This window comes from Balaenoptera borealis (genome assembly GCF_965194805.1).
Source record: "Balaenoptera borealis genome assembly, chromosome: 17".
Taxonomy (NCBI): Eukaryota; Metazoa; Chordata; class Mammalia; order Artiodactyla; family Balaenopteridae; genus Balaenoptera; species Balaenoptera borealis.
The window spans coordinates 78,620,053-78,635,672 of NC_138876.1; positions in this window are offsets into that span (position 1 = coordinate 78,620,053).

Sequence of the window (15,620 nt, forward strand, 5' to 3'; positions counted from 1 at the left end):
GTTTATTTATTTGCCCATTTATCTGTTTGGTTGTTTGTCTTTTTCTTATTGATTTATAGGTAACCTTTTAACATATTTTACTAAATAATCTATTTTTGTGTATATATTGAATTATGTAATTAAGAAGTTGAAGCTTTTCATCATTGTGTATATTAATCTGTAAACATAATGCCTCAAATTACAAGTCTCTTGAAAAAGCTTTGGAATTTAACTTTCTCAAAACTCTAGAAATCACATAATTGTGTTCTACATGAGGTTACTCCAAGTAGAAAACAAGTCTAAATGTCTCCTGAGGGAGGTATCCTTCGTACAGTGAAGCACAAAAAAATGTGGAAGCATTGAGGGTTGGAAAATATCACATGGAAACTCCCTTGTGCACAAATAATCTCACAAAATAATCTGCCAACAACTAATCCATGCATTCAATTATTGACCCAATCATCTTTCCAAACTGTAACACGGTCTAGTGATGGCTGCCATAGCAAACAGAATGCGCAAAGCCTTTGAACAGAATAAAAATAGGACCATAAAAATAGGAGCCGTAAAAACAGGACTAGGCAGAAATGGTTTGACATGGTCAAGGATCTCTAAGTTGAAAGCTGTAATCCTCCTTGAAGCAGCACAGGAAGATTTGTGTAGTCGAGCATCTTCTACACCTGAAAGTCTTCAAAGAAACAAAAACTAAATTTTATATGACTGACTCCTTGCTGTATAGGGTCTTAGAAGATATTCCACCAAGGGAAAAAATCTTTGTAGTATTTGATCAAAATTGAAAAGCCATTAAAACAAACAAACAAATATATATATATATCAGTATATATATATATACTGATGAGTCCATGCTCTCATCTAAACTCATAATGAAGATATGTAAAATGTTTTCACTTAAATACATAATTATGCTCAGAAAATGATGAGCATATGTGCAGCCTAGCACCAGATGAGAGAGATGCTGCACTAAGCAGGAGTTGAAATGGGGGCTCCTGGGCTCTGAGTCTGGAGTCTGGGGGAGGCAGCCTCCTCTTTATTTCATGACAACTGGGACCAGATGGCAAGAATGAGAGCCAGGTCCATAGCCAAGGACCTGAGATATGGGCAGGTCTTGCCCATCAGTTGAAGAAGGCTGAAAAAAAGTCAAGATTGTCAACTAGGACTGCTGGTTACTTAGGGTGGGAGGAGTAAGTAGATACAGCTGAAGGAGCAGAATGTGGGCAAAGCCACCCCCTGGCTTAGCCACTTAGATTTGCAATATGACTGACTTCATTCTGGGGAAGTGGCCCCAAACCTCCAATGTGAATTCCATTTCTGAAACAAAACTGTGAAAACAAGTAAGAATGAGGGAAGAGAGAGAGAAACAAATACTTTGGTTTGACATGAACAGAACTATGAAATTCTATAATATATAAGGAAGATGATATTAAGAAAGCCAACAAATGCAACAATAATGACTTCATTTGTGATGAAATGCAAATATTAAGCCCAACTGAAAAGGAAGTTTAAAATAAGCATTCCAAGATTTTCAAATAGATAAAGGCAGGAAGGCCATTCATAAAAAAGGGAGCAAGAAATGATGAAATTAAAATAAACAAGGTATATAGTTATTAGGAAAAAACACTAATTAAACAGGATAGATTCTAGACCAGACACAGTTAAAGACTGCTTTATATAATAGGAAGTTAATAATGAGGAATTCATCCACAACAAACAAAGAAAATTTTTTTAAAAAAATTGAAATCGAAGTTAACTGACAAGAATAGATTGAATGGCTTCTGTAAATACCTTTTAGAAGTTCCAAAAGATGAGACTGCAAAGAATGACAGAGAAGAAAATAGTAGCCCTTCACACCCACTGGAATGGCTATAACAAAAAAAAAAATATGGCCAATAACAAGTATTCTCCAGGATATGGAAAAGTTGGAACCCGCAAATATTTATGGAAAATAATTTGGCAACTCCTCAAAAAGTTAAATATATAGTTACCATATGACCCAGCATTTCCATTCCTAGGTACATGCACAAGAGAATGGAAAACATGTGACTGCACAAAAACTTGTACACAAATGTTTATACCAACATTATTCATAATAGCCAAAAAGTGGAAACAATCCAAACATCCATCAGCTAATGAATGGATTAATAAAATGTGATCTAACCTAGAGGGGTGGGATAGGGAGGGAGACACAAGAGGGAAGAGATACGGGGATATATGTATAACTGATTCACTTTGTTATAAAGCAGAAACTAACACACCATTGTAAAGCAATTATACTCCAATAAAGATGTTAAATAAAAAATAAAATAAAATGTGGTCTATCTATGCAATGGAATATTATTCAGCCATAAAAGTGAATGAAACACAGATGCATGCTGCAACATGGATGAACCTTGGAAACATTAGGTTAAGTGACAGAAGCAAGACACCAAAAGGTCACATATTGTATAATTCCATTTATATTGAATATCCAGAATAGATAAGTCCATAGAAACAGGAAGCAGATTAGTGTTTGCCAAGGGCTGGGGTGAGAGGGGAGTGAATGTGGAGTGACTGCTAATAGTTCTGAGGTTTCTTTTCCATGTGATAAAAGTGTCCCAGAATTAAATAGTGGTGATGGCTGCATAACTTGGTGACATATGAAAAATGACTGAATTATATCTCAATAAAGATGTTATTTAAAATTGTCCAGCTCTGGTGAAAACTACAAACCCATAGGTTCACTGAATGCAACAAATTCCAATCACAAAAAAAGAAGAAAAATACATCAAAGTCAAATTAAAAGCATTGTACTTAAAAATACAGTGGCTGCAAATTTCACGGGATTGAAGAAAGATTTTAATCCAAAGATAGAAAACATGAAGGGGGTGCCAATGAGGTTACATAAAAGTAAATCCATATCTAGCTACACCATAGTGAAATTTAAAACATCATCAGTAAAAAGAAATCGTAAAAAACTACCAGGGATAAAATAAAATTATCTACAAAGGAATAACAGACAGATTGAAGGTTCTATATCAGACATAATATACGCTAGAAGACATTGGAAAATATCTTTTAAAAACTAGCCACAGTGTCGGAGGAGGATTGAAGAAAGTCAAGTCAAAATCTTACATTTAATTAAACTAGTATTAAGAGTGTAAAACTGAGACATTTTGAATAATACAAGTATTAATAAATATTATAACAGCTTTATTGGTGTGTAATTGATAACAATAAACTGCATGTATTTGAGGCATTTTAAAGATATTGCTTCACAGTGTTCAGGACTACATGCTTCTCACAGCAAGTATGCTGTCACCCTCATCTTTCTTTTTCTTAATTTTTATTTTATATTGGAGTATACTTGATTAACAATGTTGTGTTAGTTTCAGGTGTACAGCAAAGTGATTCAGTTATACATATACATGTATCTATTCTTTTTCAATTTCTTTTCCCGTTTAGGTTATTACAGAATATTTAGAAGAGTTCCCTGTGCTATACGGTAGGTCCTTATTGGTTCTCTATTTTATATATAGTAGTGTGTGTATGTCAATCTCAAACTCCCAATTTATCCCTCCCCGCTCCCCCCCTTCCCCTTTGGTAACCATAAGTTTGTTTTCAAAGACTGTGAGTCTGTTTCTGTTTTGTAAGTAAGTTTGTTTTTATTTTTTCATCTTTCTTCTTCTGTATATAAGATGTCTTTTTTTTCCTTTGGCTGCTTTTAATTTGACTTTGATGTATTTTGTTGTATTTTTCTCCTTTTATGTGATTGGAATTTGTTGCATTCAATGAACCTATGGGTTTACAGTTTTCACCAGAGCTGGACTATTTGGGGTCAATATATGTTCTAATATTTTATTATGACTCCCCTGTTCTTTTGGAAACTCCAAATATACATACATTTGTCTCCTTGACGATGTCCCACAGTTCATTGATGCTCTGTTCATTTCTTTTCAGGATTTTATCTCTATTAAGCACTTTACCTATATTATCTCACTTTCTCTCACAACAAACATACAAGTTAGGCAATTTTATCACCTCATTTAGAGCACGAAATGGTAGGTAACTTGCCAAGATTACATAGAGTTAGTCATTGGAAGACCAGCATTCTAACCTAAGCAGTCTGCTTCCAAGGCTTGTAATTACTTTTATCCACAGCAAAAGAGAATGCAGATCACGTCTAGGATAACTGTGGAAACCAACCATCCCCTCCTTCTCTTGTTTGCCTTGGGAACTTGTCACTTGACATACCCCAGAAGTGAAATCTGACCATAATGCAGAAGCATATTTTCCAAGGCTCTGTACTGTTCTTTCTGAAACATTCAAGGTGTCTAATGCTAAATGGCATCAACCACGAGCTCCAAGCCTTCCCTGGTACCATCCTCAGGCATCATCCCAGGCCCTGGGAAGAGCTGAAAGGACAGCAGGAGCTCAGCTCAGCCCATGAACCAATCCACCAAGTCAACCCTAGACCTTTCATCGAGTTCATGACAACTAATGAACTAAACCCAGTATCAGAAGATGTGAGGATTATATGTTACAATCCATATCCACCTCTTCATTTCTTAAGACATGTTTTGACATTTGTCCCACTTTCAAAGTTCAGAGAGGAGTTTCTGTCCAGAACAAGAAAGTAATAAGTATGAAAATGGTCTCAAAATGTATAGGAAAGAGTTCAATATAAGCCACAGCATCTTCAATATAAAGACATAACATAATAACTACACTGAAACTATGCTTCCAATAGTGGGAATCTGGGGGAGAAGGGAAAAATTCTTAAAAGAATAGGAAAAAAAAGCTGTACCCAGCACCAGTCCCTCCCATCAGGAAACTTGCACAAGCCTCTTAGATAGCCTCATCCACCAGAGGGCAGACAGCAGAAGCAAGAAGAACTACAATCCTGCAGCATGTGGAATAAAAACCATATTCACAGAAAGATAGACAAGGTGAAAAATGCAGAGGGCTATGTACCAGATGAAGGAACAAGATGAAACCCCAGAAAAATAACTAAATGAAGTGGAAATAGGCAACCTTCCAGAAAAATAATTCAGAAAAATGATAGTGAAGATGATCCAGGACTTCGGAAAAAGAATGGAGGCAAAGATCGAGAAGATGCAAGAAATGTTTAACAAAGACCTAGAAGAATTAAAGAACAAACACCTATAAGAATTAAAGAATGAACAAAAAGAGATGAACAATACAACAACTGAAATGAAAAATACATTAGAAGCAATCAGTAGCAGAATAACTGAGGCAGAAGAGCAGATAAGTGACCTGAAAGACAGAATGGTGGAATTCACTGCCACAGAACAGAATAAAGAAAAAAGAATGAAAAGAAATGAAGACAGCCTAAGAGACCTCTGGGACAACATTGAACGCAACAACATTCACATTATAGGGGTCCCAGCAGGAGAAGAGAGAGAGAAATGACCCGAGAAAATATTTGAAGAGATTATAGTCAAAAACTTCCCTAGCATGGGAAAAGAAATAGCCACCCAAGTCCAAGAAGTGCAGAGAGTCCCAGGCAGGATAGACCCAAGGAGAAACATGCCAAGACACATAGTAATCAGACTGACAAAAATTAAAGACAAAGAAAAATTATTAAAAGCAACAAGGGAAAAACAACAAATAACATACAAGAGAACTCCCATAAGGTTAACAGCTGATTTCCCAGCAGAATCTACACAAGCCAGAAGGGAGTGGCATGATACACTTAAAGTGATGAAAGGGAAGAACCTACAACCAAGATTATTCTACCTGGCAAGGGTCTCATTCAGATTCGATGGAGAAATCAAAAGCTTCACAGACAAGCAAAAGCTAAGAGAATTCAGCACCACCAAACCAGCTCTACAACAAATGCTAAAGGAACTTCTCTAACTGGGAAACACAAGAGAAGAAAAGGACCTACAAAAACAAACCCAAAACAATTAAGAAGATGGTAATAGGAACATACATATCAATAATTACCTTAAACGTGAATGGATTAAATGCTCCAACCAAAAGACACAGGCTTGCTGAATGGATACAAAAAAAGACCCATATATATGCTGTCTACAAGAGACCCACTTCAGACCCAGGGACACATACAGACTGAAAGTGAGGGGATGGAAAAAGATATTCCATGCAAATGGAAATCAAAAGAAAGCTGGAGTAGCAATACTTATATCAGATAAAATAGACTTTAAAATAAAGACTGCTACAAGAGACAAGGAAGGACACTACATAATGATCCAGGGATCAATCCAAGAAGAAGATATAACAATTATAAATATATATGCACCCAACATAGGAACACCTCAATACATAAGGCAACTGCTAACAGATATAAAAGAGGAAATCGACAGTGACACAATAATAGTGGGGGACTTTAACACCTCACTTAGACCAATCAACAGATCATCCAAACAGAAAATTAATAAGGAAACACAAGTTTTAAATGACACAATAGACCAGATAGATTTAATTGATATTTATAGGACAGTCCATCCAAAAACAGCAGATTACCTTTTCTTCTCAAGTGCACACGGAACATTCTGCAGGATAGATCACATCTTGGGTCACAAATCAAGCCTCAGTAAATTTAAGAAAATTGAAATCATATCAAGCATCTTTTCTGACCACAACGCTATGAGACTACAAATCAATTACAGGGAAGAAAACGTAAAAAACGCAAACACGTGGAAGGTAAACAATATGTTACTAAATAACCAAGAGATCACTGAAGAAATCAAAGAGGAAATAAAAAAATACCCAGAGACAAATTACAACGAAAACACGATGATCCAAAACATATGGGATGCAGCAAAAGCAGTTCTAAGAGGGAAGTTTATAGCAATACAACCCTACCTCAAGAAACAAGAAAAATCTCAAATAAACAATCTAACCTTACACCTAAAGGAAGGACAGAAAGAAGAACAAACAAAACCCAAAGTTAGTAGAAGGAAAGAAATCATAAAGATCAGAGCAGAAATAAATGAAATAGAAACAAAGAAAACAATAGCAAAGATCAATAAAACTAAAAGTTGGTTCTTTGAGAAGATAAACAAAATTGATAAACCATTAGCCAGACTCATCAAGAAAAAGAGGGAGAGGACTCAAATCAATAAAATTAGAAATGAAAAAGAAGAAGTTACAACAGACACCGCAGAAATACAAAGCATCCTAAGAGACTACTACAAGCAACTCTATGCCAATAAAATGCACAACCTGGAAGAAATGGACAAATTCTTAGAAAGGTATAACCTTCCAAGACTGAACCAGGAAGAAATAGAAAATATGAACAGACAAATCACAAGTAATGAAATTGAAACTGTGATTAAAAATCTTCCAACAAACAAAATCATGGACCAGATGGCTTCACAGGTGAATTCTATCAAACATTTAGAGAAGAGCTAACACCCATCCTTCTCAAACTCTTCGAAAAAATTGCAGAGGAAGTAACACTCCCAAACTCATTCTATGAGGCCATCAACACCCTGATACCAAAACCAGACAAAGATACTACAAAAAAAGAAAATTATAGACCAATATCATTGATGAATATGATGCAAAAATCCTCAACAAAATACTAGCAAACAGAATGCAACAACACATTAAAAGGATCATACACCACAATCAATTGGGATTTATCCCAGGGATGCAAGGATTCTTCAATATATGCAAATCAATCAATGTGATACACCATATTAACAAATTGAAGGATAAAAACCATATGATCATCTCAATAGATGCAGAAAAAGCTTTTGACAAAATTCAACACCCATTTATGATAAAAACTCTCCAGAAAGTGGACATACAGGGAACCTACCTCAACATAATAAAGGCCATATATGACAAACCCACAGCAAACATCATTCTCAATGGTAAAAACCTGAAAGCATTTCCTCTAATATCAGGAACAAGACAAGGATGTCCACTCTCACCTCTATTATTCAACATAGTTTTGGAAGTCCTAGCCACGGCAGTCAGGGAAGAAAAAGAAATAACAGGAATACAAATTGGAAAAGAAGGAGTAAAACTGTCACTGTTTGCAGATGACATGATACTATACATAGAGAATCCTAAAGATGCTACCAGAAAACTACTAGAGCTAATCAATGAATTTGGTAAAGTTGCAGGATACAAAATTAATGCCCAGAAATCTCTTGCATCCCTGTACACTAATGATGAAAAAATCTGAAAGAGAAATTAAGGAAACGCTCCCATTTACCACTGCAACAAAAAAAAATAAAATGCCTAGGAATAAACACACCTAGGGAGACAAAAGACCTGTATGCAGAAAACTATAAGACACTGATGAAAGAAATTAAAGATGATACAAACAGATGGAGAGATACACCATGTTCTTGGACTGGAAGAATCAATATTGTGAAAATAACTATACTACTCAAAGCAATCTACAGATTCAATGCAATCCCTATCAAATTACCAATGGCATTTTTTACAGAACTAGAACAAAAAATCTTAAAATTTGTATGGAGATACAAAAGACCCCGAATAGCCTAAGCAGTCTTGAGGGAAAATAACAGAGCTGGAGGAATCAGACTCCCTGACTTCAGACTATAGTACAAAGCTACAGTAATCAAGACAATATGGTACTGGCACAAAAACAGAAATATAGATCAATGGAACAGGATAGAAAGCCCAGAGATAAACCCATGCACCTATGGTCAACTAATCTATGACAAAGGAGGCAAGGATATACAATGGAGAAAAGACAGCCTCTTCAATAAGTGGTGCTGGGAAAACTGGACAGCTACATGTAAAAGAATGAAATTAGAACACTCCCTAACACCATACACAAAAATAAACTCAGAATGGATTAGAGATCTAAATGTAAGACTGGACACTATAAAACTCTTAGAGGAAAACAGGAAGAACACTCTTTGACATAAATCACAGCAAGATCTTTTTTGACCCACCTCCTAGAGTAATGGAAATAAAAACAAAAATAAACAAATGGAACCTAATGAAACTTAAAAGCTTTTGCACAGCAAAGAAAACTACAAACAAAACAAAAAGACAAACCTCAGTGGGAGAAAATATTTGCAAACAAATCAATGGACAAAGGATTAATCTCCAAAATATATAAACAGCTCATTCAGCTCAATATCAAAGAAAAAACAACCCAATCCAAAAATGGGCAGAAGACCTAAAAAGACATTTCTCCAAAGAAGACATACAGATGGCCAAGAAGCACATGAAAAGCTGCTCAACATCACTAATTATTAGAGAAATGCAAATCAAAACTACAATGAGGTATCACCTCACACCGGTTAGAATGGGCATCATCAGAAAATCTACAAACAACAAATGCTGGAGAGGGTGTAGAGAAAAGGGAACCCTGTTGCACTGTTGGTGGGAATGTAAATTGATACAGCCACTATGGCGAACAGTATGGAGGTTCCTTAAAAACTAAAAATAGAACTACCATATGACCCAGCAATCCCACTACTGGGCATATACCCAGAGAAAACCATAATTCAAAAAGACACATGCACCCAAATGTTCACTGCAGCACAATTTACAATAGCCAGGTCATGGAAGCAACCTAAATGCCCATCGACAGATGAATGGATAAAGAAGATGTGGTACATATATACAATGGAATATCACTCAGCCATAAAGAGGAACGAAATTGAGTCATTTGTAGCCTTTGTGCTATTTCCCACTTTCCCCTCCACACTCTCCACTTTGCTCTGTGACCCCAGGAGGCTACCTGAATGGATTCCTTCACTGGGGGACATTACTCCCTGGCTTCCTGCTGGGGTCCACCTGGCAGAAGCACCTGGAGATCAGAGTAAGAGGTGGATGATTTACACGTCTCGCTTCCTCCCTGCAGGGTTGCCTCAGGCTCAGTAGGTCCCTGGACTAAAGGTCTCAGAGCACAGCCCTCCGTGCCTTCTGTCCTGGTGATGCTCGCTCCTTTGCTCCTTTAGACGTAGAGGCGGCAAAGTGCCTTCTGTTTCCAGCCACTGCACTCTGCACTCTCCCATATGGTTTTCTCAAGCCCTGCCCACACCTCTGTAAAAAGTCTCTTTATTCAAATCCCCTTGAATTATCCTAATTTTGAGCGTTTCCTGCTGGGGCCTTAACCGTACAAGATGCTGGTACCCAGGACGCCATGATGTGAAAATAGAAAGCCCTGAAACGCAAAAATAAATAAATGAAATAAAAGAAAAGTGAGGTAATATGTTTTTAAAAAAGGAAGGAAGGAAGGGAGAAGGGAGGGAGGGAAGGAGGGGAGGGGAGGGGAAGAAGGAAGAAATCCTGAGACTGGGGAAGAAAAGACAGCAGAGAAGCCGTACCCATGATGGGGCTGGCACCTGCTGTCAGAACAAATTACTCTGGACGGTTCTGTATGGTTCGCCATTTCCATAGCCATGCTAATCAGAAACCTAGGAAAACGTGACGTTGAGATCACTGTGAGGTCACAGGAGATTTGAAATTCCTCAGATGCCCAGAAATATGACCATTTCAAAATATTCTGTGATTAGAGTGAACAAGGCCACTCAGGAACCCACACTGGGTCAATTTTCCGGTTCTTAGAGGGCATCTCTAAGAGGAATGCTCAACTCCAGGAAAGAGATCATATTTTCTGAATAAAAACACACATGCAGTAATTGTAGTGGATAACTGTAACGAAACATAACTCTCGGATGCCCTTAAGCCCTTGGAATTTACCGGGTCTGAATTGCTGTAGAATGCTATATTCCACAACCCTGCTTCGCTTAAATGGATTTTGTTCTATAAGAGTTGTTTTCACCTATAGGTATGTTTTCGATTTTGTAGATATTTAACTCTGGACATTTTTCAGATGTGCTTTAGTGGAAAGAATACTAGGCTGTGAATGCGGAGACTGGTCCAGCTTTGGGTCACCTGTCTGACCCGTACATCATCTCCCCAAGCTCCAGGTTCCTTATTAGTCAATCAGGGACGGATGGTAGCAATCAATCTCACTTTGAGCATTCTTACAATGATGTCTTCATTCTAGTTCCACAAGCTCCTCGTGCTCTGCGTAAAATAGGATACTGTGTAAATACAAAACCTAGTATTCTCATAAGGGAGAATTCCTTTGTGAATTTTATTAAAGTGGGTCAGATCTACATTTCTATTGTCAGCTAAAAATGCTTCTTGAAAATGAATTTTATTTAATTGTCTGCTACACTGTCAGTTTAGTTGTTTAACTAATTCGAGCAAAATACATTTGTTACAATTAACCGTGTACCTATTACGTTGTAAGAATTTCAAAAAAGACTTGGGCAATGATGAAAATTTCACAGCAGCCTCAAATATTGAGTGTTCTGTCAGGATTTCTATGCCACCATATTAGCAAATGCTGTTTCATCGTGTTTGGCTTTATCTATCAAACTTTAACCTGATCTGTCAAACTTATGGCAAAAGATCAAATAACTTCAAAAGATCAATCACTGTCCTATAATTCCATTTCAGAATCATGGGACATATTTCAGTAAATTCCAGAAGGCAAAAGGAAACCACACGTGTACACATACTAAACTTTTAAGTATAAGAAACTCTCAAAGTGTTTATCTTTAAATCTACTGTCATTTTTTCCTCTATTTGTCAAGAAGAATTAGGCTTTACATGCTTTATGGATGACATAAATCCTGATCTGCTCATTAATCAATTAATAAATAGCAGTTATATACTATCATGTGAGAGGTGCTGCAGGGTAACAGAGTACATAAATATTACTAGGGAAGGTCTATTTTAGATTCTCTGAATACCCTGCTTCTTTCCTCTGTCACATATAATCAAATATTTTTGATCAATTCCCACTGTTTTCTATTTGACTTCCACTCAACTTCTGAGAAAAAATAATCCTTGGTGCTTTGTCATAGCTGTATCCTGGGAGCCTAGCACACAGGTCTCAACAAAACAGGTGTTTGAAAAATATTTGGTGAATAAATGAATGGCTTATAAATTAGCTGGGAGGAAAATGCACAGAGTTAATTATCAATACAAGGGAGGAAATGATGGGTTCAGGCAACAATTCAGAAAAAGAGGTGTCACTGTGTGCTGTATGGAGGAGATGAACTTGAGCTGTGATTGGAGAGAGGACCTGCCCTTCCCGGAACGTGCTGTGGGGAGCATGGAGTGGGTGCTAGGGAAGGAATCTGGCCTGGGTCTCACATAAGTAAGTCTTACATATATTCAGTCATAGCAGTCCACCCAAGAAGATTATGCTTATGATGGATTAGACACATCGCCTCAACAGCACCAAGGATTAGCATTTTTTAATAAGTTCGGTAGTTGTGTCCTTATCAAAATTATACTTCAGTGTGTCTTCTGGGTTAAAAATATGACCCATTAAGTGAAACTCTGAAGCCACAGCTTGGGTATGGGATGGCACAGAGACTTCACTCCAGGTGTCAAGTGTGATTCATATCTATAAGGGTTGAAAAGATTGAGGACATATCAGGGTTCAACAAACACTGGGTAGCAACATCTCACAAGTGTGGGATGGGAGAACGGCTACGAGTGATCCCTAATTTAGATCAGAGGCAAGTTTCACAGGTGAGGACTGTTGGCAAAGCATCCAACCGAATGGGAAAGCACAGAGGGCATGGACAAGGCAAGAGTGTCCACTATTACCACCACTATTTAACATTGTCCTGGAGGCAGCAGTCAATGCATTTGACAAGAGAAGTCACAAGTGTAAGGATTGAAAAGGAAGAGATAAAACTATGCCCATCTACAAATGCAAGAATATCAACTGAAAAGCGACAGTCAAAAAAGTCACTACAAAAATAGGCTATGGGGCTTCCCTGGTGGCGCAGTGGTTGAGAATCTGCCTGCCAATGCAGGGGCCACGGGTTCGAGCCCTGGTCTGGGAAGATCCCACATGCCACGGAGCAGCTGGGCCCGTGAGCCACAATTACTGAGCCTGCGCGTCTGGAGCCTGTGCTCCGCAACGGGAGAGGCCGCGATAGTGAGAGGCCCGAGCACAGCGATGAAGAGTGGCCCCCACTTGCCGCAACTAGAGAAAGCTCTCGCACAGAAACGAAGACCCAACACAGCCATAAATTAATTAATTAATTAAAAAAAAATAGGCTATGAAGTTAACATAGAGAAACTAATACCATAATATACAACTTGTCAGAAGATATAACTAAGAGAATACAGGCCTCACACAAGAAAACTGGACATCTAGCCCTCCCACAGGTAGGCAAGGCCATGGGACTAATTCCAGTGCGAGGTCAACTGTGAGGTGACCTTACTGATGGTGGCACCACAGCAAGGAATCAGCCTGGACCGCTGAGTCGACTGACCCACCTAGGTCTTTGCATGAGTGACAGACAAGTCTTGACTGTATTTTGTGACTAAGCTGTAGGGCTTTATTTTTTTTCATAGCACAGCCTTTTTTACACTAGTGGTAAAGAGAGGTTAAAATGTGAGCCGTCTGAGTTAGGAAACTTTCAAATATTGTTGAGAGACACAAACTTAGACCTGAACATCAAGAAAGAAATTCCAGGTTTGTGGATAAGAAGGTCTGAAGATGTCAGTCCTTCCTAAGTGAATGTATCCATTTCATCCCAAGAAAAATACCAACAGTTTTTCTTTCTGGAACTAGACACGTTGACTCTAAATTTCATAAGGAAAAATAAATAAGGAGACAGTGGAGGAGAGGCATGCCCAACCTGGCGTGGAGTAGGGTGGGCGCTGAGAGGTGGATTCTGCTGCTCTGTGTTCGGGCACATCCAGAGGCTTCAGCACAGGCTGCAGGGCCCACGCCAGCGCCAAGGCTGCACGGCTGGGAGATGCCAGAGCAGATGCTGCGGCATCACTGACTGTGGCACCAGCAGGAGGGCAGGGGCTGTGAGTGCCTCAGGGAACCCCACCTGGTCTGTGCCCTGCTGCCCAGCCTCTGAGGGCTCCCTCCCCACAGCCTGCAGCCTGACAGCTCTGTGTCCTGGCTCAGCATGTTTTCCTCCCGGTACAAAAGAGAGAGAAGGAGAACCAGGTACATCATGGAAGCTTTTCGCCAATTTCTCAACCCTGGCAAGGTTTTAATCTGCTGCCTTGAAGAATATGTACATATATAGCTGATTCACTTTGTTATAAAGCAGAAACTAACACACCATTGTAAAGCAATTATACTCCTATAAAGATGTTTAGAAGAAAAAAAAAGAATCCCTGAAAACCACCCTTGTGAGGCTCAAGAAAGGAATGAAATACTGGTTTATACAACCCACTGTTGCATGTAGCCTGAAAATAACACGTTTCATTAAAAAAAGAAAAATCAAGAAGAGCTTGAAAACTCTCTCTGCTCCAGGGAGCTCAGATTTACCTGCCAAAAATAAAAAGTAAACTCAGGGGGAAAAAAAAAAAAACAGTGGAAAAGAAGAGCAAATACTGGGGAGTGGCCCTACCAGATAGTAAAACAAAGATAGAAAACATCAATATTGCAAACAGTATGGCCCATGAGCAAATGGACAAACCAAGAAACATAGCAGAGAGTTAGAAACACACAAGTATACATGAGAATTTAGAATATGATAGGCATAATTTCAACTAGGTGCATTAAAACAGACTCTGGAAAGAAATGCTGTGGGTATGACCGGTAATCATTTAAAAAGGTAAAATTGAACCCACACTTCACACCACGAACATAAATTGGAGATTGTTGAGCCAAAGGGGACGTGCATCCCTAGTGTGGTTAGATATTGCTGAGCTCTGTGCCAGAGCAGTCCTATCACTTGATCTGAATAATCAAAGACCTAAAAGTAAACAAAACTATACACCATCAGAAGAAAACATGTGTGAATTCCTTTACTTTTAAAGTTGGACTGTGGTAGACCTTTCTAGCTATGACTCAATATGCAGAAACCATAAAAGAAAACATTGATAAATTCAACTACTTTTAAAAAATTATGCATGGAAAAAAATCATAAACAAAGGACAGAAGGCAAACTGAGAAAAAATTATTTTGTACGCTCGTCACAGTTAAAGGGTGGATCTGACTAGTATATATATAAGTGCTAGTAAAAACCAGGAAGAAAAACCAATATCCTACAGAAAAATAGGCGAAGAGCATAAATAACAAGTCACAAACAAAGAATTATAAGTGGCGCTTGAACAAATGAAATAATACCCAACTGATAATTAGAGAAAGGAAAATTAAAACTACTCCTGGACCCTGGTTTTCATTCATCAGATTTTTAAAAATCCCAAAAGTTAACAACGCAGACTCTTGCCCACCCCGGGTAGCAGCACTTTCACACATGGGAACAGAAGAAAAACAAACCTAGAGGCAGGAGTTTGGCAATATCTGACATTATCCAGCGCATTTACCCTTTGACCCATTAAGCCCACATCTAGTAATCTATCCTTCAGGTATGCCTGCAGAAGTATAAGCTGAAATTTATTCAAAGCTATTAGTTTCATCATTGTTTGAAATAGCAAAAGATTGGAAACGATCCACACCATGGAATACTATGCAGAGTAAAAAACAAACAAAAAAAAGAGCAAGGTCTCTGTGCTAACATGAAAGTATCACTGGGATACATTTCTAAGGGAAAAAAATCAAAGCACCAAACATTATATACAGTGCTATTTCTGTGTGCAGACAAGTGAGAACTAAGAATATGAATATATAAATACACACATGCAAACACAAGTATTAG